Here is a 6,000-nt window from a genome sequence, read left to right as displayed (position 1 = left end):
AACTGTCTGCTAAAAGTGGATGAAAGAGAGGACATCATGCCCCGCGTGCCTCTCAATATCTCCCTCGTAGCTGTTATGATGAGAACCCTCTCTGTTTTCTTCTCCTTAATGAAGGATGGAAACATCCTGCAGCCTAAGTGATCCAAAACCATCTGCCGTAGCTTCTCATTGCAACAATGCCGTACAACAGTATCCACAGCTGATGTTGGCATAGCCTGCAGTTGGACATCTACCCGTGATGTGAATCAGAGAGCAGATTTGTAATAAGTATTACAGGGATGGACTGTAATTCTCTCTCCCTTTCTTTCCCCTCTCTCTCTTGTTCTTTTTCTTTTTCCCTGCAGACGGGAAGCTGATGCATGATGTTAAGCCTCAGAGTGAGTTCCTCCTCCATGTGAATTCATAATTGCATACAGATGAGAGAAAAAAAAACAACAAAATAAGCTATTGCTACTGTCGAGAGAGCGTCTGTTTTTGATATTTTATCCATTTAAATATTTAAATATGCTTTTTTTTTAGAATTTGCGTGATAGCTATTTTTTTCTCTTCCTCCTTGATTAAGATAAGCTCAAACCCCACATATGTCTTCACTTCTACGCTTGGTTACCTGTATCATTATGCTGACAGCAGGTGTCATTCTCAACAAAGTGAAAAAAAGATGCAGAAGATTAATTAGCAAGTGTCCAATCTGTCTCAATTAGAATTTTAGTATGGAAATTGCAAGCCATCGGAAGCCTCCACAGCATAAACTACACTATGCAAAAATAGTTATTTAAATATGAAATTAAATAATACATTATATTATACATTTAAAGTAGCCCATAAAACATAAAATAATTAGAGAAAAATAATATTTTTCCAAATTTTCATTGCCATTGAAACAAAAAAAATAATTTGATTATTTTTTTCTCTGCCAGTGGAAAGTACCAAAGTATTTTCTTTTATTCAAAGTATTTTTTAAAAACAAGTCTTATTGCCTTGTGGCCATTTTTTCTTCTTAACTAAGTTTATCAGAAAAGACAAAGATGCTGATTAAGAATGTGATGATTTTCAGTAAGGTCCTAAATATTCTGCGGGTGTCCTTATCAAGATTTTACAAAGAATTACAAAGTGCTAGTCAATGTATTGTGTCCTTTTTAGATTATAGAGAGTGAGTGATTGGATGTGGCATTTGAACATGTGCTATATTTAGAGGAAGCAATGAGGTGTAATCATTGAATATTAACTCACCTCGTCAAGCATATATGTCTTAATTTCTCCTCATGTATTATTTAAACCATAATTGAGGCACTTTGCCAAAACATGATTTTAAATATGTATTAGTACCAGGTGCTTCTGCATTGTTACAGTGATGTGACTCTGAGACTCCTCCGTGTGCATTGATGTGTGAGCTGGGTTATAATGCTTCTAATTTAATCTATTAAATCTGTTCCATGATGGACATGCAATTAATTCACCTTTACCCTTGGACAGAATCTTGTTTCCAGCTTGCAGCATGTAACCCTGTTCAAACTTTCTGTAGTGCGTCAGGATATTTGAAATGCAGTGCTGTAGTTTTATAAGCATATTCTTCCTCTCACGGCATGATTAATGTCCTCTGTGTCCTTTGTGATCTGGCGAGTTCTGTCCGCTCAACCCTCCTGCTGCAGAGGTCACTTGGGCCAGTGCTGTAGATGCCAGCTGAACAGATGTATCAATGCGTGGGGTGTTGGCACACCACCATGCCAGTTATTAAAGTAGTAAGAGCCCTGGAATTCACACCTCCCAAACTGCCCTCACGTGCCAAGCATATCTTTATACACTGCTAAACATGTGCATATTGCACCTGTTCCATTTACACAGGTGTCTAAAAGATTTGCAAGTCTAACCGCAGTGACCAGGCATGCAGGCATTATGGCTTTTAAATGTTTCCTTGTCACCAAATTTTTTTTTTTTTCTTTTTCTTTTTCCTGGCACTGTGAAAACATTTAACTTGCACGCAGCTACAAAACTGAACTTTATCTTATTATCTTGATTATCCTATTTTACTGTCTTTTTTTTGGTGTATTTCTTAACTGTAATAGCAACAATAATAATGGTTATAATAGTAATAACAGTAGTGATGAAGATGATGATGATAAAATTATTATTATGAATAATAACATCTTATTAAAAAGTACTTATTTAATAGTATTTCATAAAATAATAATAAAACTAATGACAGTAATAATATTAGTCTTTTAATTATTAGTTTTATTAGTAATAATTAGTGTTTTAATGATTTCTCAACACTACTATTTCTTAACAATGTTATATTTTCATATATTATATTATATATTTGATTTACGACTATACAATTCTTCTTCTTATTATTTAATATATATTTTATTATCTGGCACTGTTAAAACATTACAGTTGCACAAATCTACAAAAACTATTACAAGAAACATATCTTGTTTTTTACTATTTCATAGCGCAAACAACAACAGCAATAATAATAATAATAACAATAATAATAATAAATAATAATATAAAACAGTGCTTTCCATTATGCTACAGAGTAATTCTTTATATTATCGCATCACACCTTCTTATAATACTTATAACAATAAATGCATACACAATATAATAGTAGTAATAATATTAGTGTTATTACAGTGTAAAAGATTAGTAAGTCACTTCACTTTTCACTCACTTTATTAGATATCTTTAAAGTTATATTTTATATTTTAAAATACTAATACTACTACTAATTATTATTATTAAAATGGTATTTTATTTGATCAAAGATAGCAAAGGTATATATATATATACACACATGTATGTATGTGCTATTTGGCATATTTTTTCTTAAATGTTTTCGCAATAAATGATGAAGCCTAAGTGTGTGTGTGTGTGTGTGTGTGTGTGTGTGTGTGTGTGTGTGTTTATGGCTGTTTCCCAGGCATGGAGAACTCTATTGATGTTGCGCTGTACTCTGGTCTGGCTGCGGGGGTGATCGCTGTGGTCGTCCTTATAGTGGCCATCACCCTCTACAGGAAGAGTCAAAGTGAGTATGGAGTGGACGTCATTGACTCATCTGCTTCTTTGCTGGGGGCTTCCAGTCCTTCAACTTCAAAACCACCAGACAGGGTAAGAGTTCACTGTAGATGAAGCAGTTCGGTTGGATTAATTGATTTATTTGTTACTAAAATTGATGTGCCGCTTGTCACAATAACAGGCCAGGCCATAATGAATATTCAAGACAATTCCAATAAATTAATTGCTTGTAAAGCATACAGACAAACATGCTATAAGAGTAATTTATTCCACAGTAAGATACTAAAAAATTTCACTTACACAAATAGCCTCCCCTGAGCAAACACACATCACACACCAAAAACTCAAAACCCTTGACGAGTAGATGTGGAAGGCATGCTACACTTGATTTCAATTCTCTCTTTTTGTCAGCTGTGCCGATAACTTTTGTTGATAAGACCACGACTATAGTCACCATGACCCACATTTGGTTCCACTACATGCGTCCATATTACCATCGCTGACACTTCTGGGTCAGAGAAAGTGATAGCCATCGCCTCGCAGGGTAATCAATCCTGCCTGCTTGTGACAGCACAGTGAAGGCTGCGACTAGCAGCTTGTGTTTACTGTGCTCAAGGCTTGGGATGGTGAAACCCCCCTCCCCTCCCGACACTTGCATACAACAGGAAAGAGGGGATCAAGGCTCAGCTGAGCCGCGTCTGTCAGGTCATCAATCCTATTTAAAAAGGCCAACTTTCTTCCAGGCTCCCACTGCGCCTTATTTCCAACAGCCAATCCGGTTCCCATCAGAGCTCATAGGCAAGACCAAACCCCATGGAATGGAAATGAGAACATGTTGGATGTTCATTCATTCAAGGATGTAGAATGAGACAATAGAAGCTTCCCTAAACAGTTGTTCATTTTAAAAGTTCAGAAGTTCAGAAGTTCCAAATGCATTTGATGTCATTTTGATTGCTTTTCTTTTTATTAAGGTAGGTTTTGAGTTATTCATTATATTTTCTCTCACTTTTCTTTTCAACTCAATCTGCATTATATCTATTGCATTTTTTCTCAGTATGTAATTATGTTAAAGTTTCTGAAGTATTCCAGCTGACTCTCTAAATCACAGGTGACAGCATGACACTCCAGACCTTTGCCCGCTTGTCTGCTCTTGAAATCTGAGCCACTGAGTCATTTTAATCACAACTTTAATTCCAGATCTTTCCCCGCAAGGTGCCCACTACATGACTGTTTCATTAACTTCTATCATCCTGCTGCCTCTTCCTTTCAATTTTATGTGATTTTTTTTCTTTAGATTTTCTGTCCCACAGTGATCCTATCCTGCTTCTGAAGAGGGGAAAACCACTTTGTTGTGGATGAGAATTTAAGAAGTTGAACCATTTAATGTGCTTTAATTTCTTTATATGTCTGGTGAAACTAAATCAGGTTCAATTCTATGCCATAGGTCAGGGATAGGCAACGTCAGTCCTGGAGTGCCGCTGTCCTGCAGAGTTAAGCTCTAACCCTAATCAAACACACCTGAACAAGCTAATCAAGGTCTTCAGGATTACTAAGGTTACAGACAAGTGATGGTTTTTTTTCAGAGTTGGAGCTAAACTCTGCAGGACATCTGATGTTACCTACCCCGGCTAGTGGTTAATTCAGTTACAGTACAGACCAAAAGTTTGGACACACCTTCTCATTCAAAGAGTTTTCTTTATTTTCATGACTATGAAAATTGTAGATTCACACTGAAGGCATCAAAACTATGAATTAACACATGTGGAACTATATATGGAATTATATACATAACAAAAAAGTGTGAAACAACTGAAAATATATCATTGTAGGTTCTTCAAAGTAGCCACCTTTTGCTTTGATTACTGCTTTGCACACTCTTAGCATTTTCTTGATGAGCTTCAAAATGTAGTCACCTGAAATGGTCTTCCAACAGTCTTGAAGGAGTTCCCCGAGAGATGCTTAGCACTTGTTGTCTGCGGTCCAGCTCACCCCTAAACCATCTCGATTTGGTTCTGGTCCGGTGACTGTGGGTCATCTCTGGCGCAGCACCCCATCACTCTCCTTCTTGGTCAAATAGCCCTTGATGCCTTCAGTGAGAATCTACAATTCTAATAGTCATGAAAATAAAGAAAACTCTCTGAATGAGAAGGTGTGTCCAAACTTTTGGTCTGTACTGTAGTTTCTTCTGTAGAACACAGAATAATACATTTTGAGAAATGTCTCATACTATTTATTTTTTGTCCATTCAGTGTATGTAAAAATAGCTTTGGTCCCCATTGACTTTCTTTGTTTATGGACAAAAACAGTTGGAATGTTCTTCACAATATCTAAAATGTTCTGCATAATAATAAATTAAGTAAACAATGACAAAACTTTAACTTTGAATATATCTTAAAAGGATAATGGTTAAGTTGATAATTCCAAATATGCATATGCATCAGCATTTTTCCACCAGAATATGTTCCATTCCGACACCTTTGAACTTTATGGGACCATTCAAATTCAAAAGGCACACCTGTCATCACCCTATTGCGAAACCTTGACCTGCCCAAACATGGCGACTAGAAATATCCCAAACGCCTGACACCGATCAACCCAGGCTGGGGTAATTAACGATTTTCCTAAAAATAAAGACCCATTAGCCTCCTGCCTCCCACCGCTCACTGTGCAGCAGCTGGCCAGCAAGGACTAAGTGACTTGAGTGTTAGAGCTACTTTGGCACCAGGATGATTCGTGGGGGCTCGGTGACGGTGTGTGCCTGCTTTGGACAGGAAAAGGTGAGAGAGCAACAGCAAGGGATGAAGACCCCCTTCCAAGAGCTGTTCTGACTTCAAGCTGGGAGGTGACATATTTAAAAACTTGAAAAACAAAAAGGTCATTTAGTTCATAAATGTATGTCCTCCTGAGTAGCTAAATTAATTCATTTTACAGAAAAACACTCATGAACTCAAAGCACTCAAATCTCTCATGATGTCACTGGAG

At 36.8% G+C, this 6,000-nt stretch overlaps 1 pseudogene; it reads left to right on the top strand.

The window, feature by feature from the left end:
- Positions 1–176: 176 nt before the first annotated feature.
- Positions 177–6,000, top strand: part of LOC113072995 (netrin receptor UNC5D-like) — a 27,943-nt pseudogene continuing 22,119 nt past the window's right edge.

Source organism: Carassius auratus, unplaced genomic scaffold (assembly GCF_003368295.1).
Source record: "Carassius auratus strain Wakin unplaced genomic scaffold, ASM336829v1 scaf_tig00011192, whole genome shotgun sequence".
In the NCBI taxonomy this organism is placed as follows: domain Eukaryota; kingdom Metazoa; phylum Chordata; class Actinopteri; order Cypriniformes; family Cyprinidae; genus Carassius; species Carassius auratus.
Note: the sequence above shows the minus strand (reverse complement) of the source record. Positions and strands in the feature narration are given on the sequence as shown.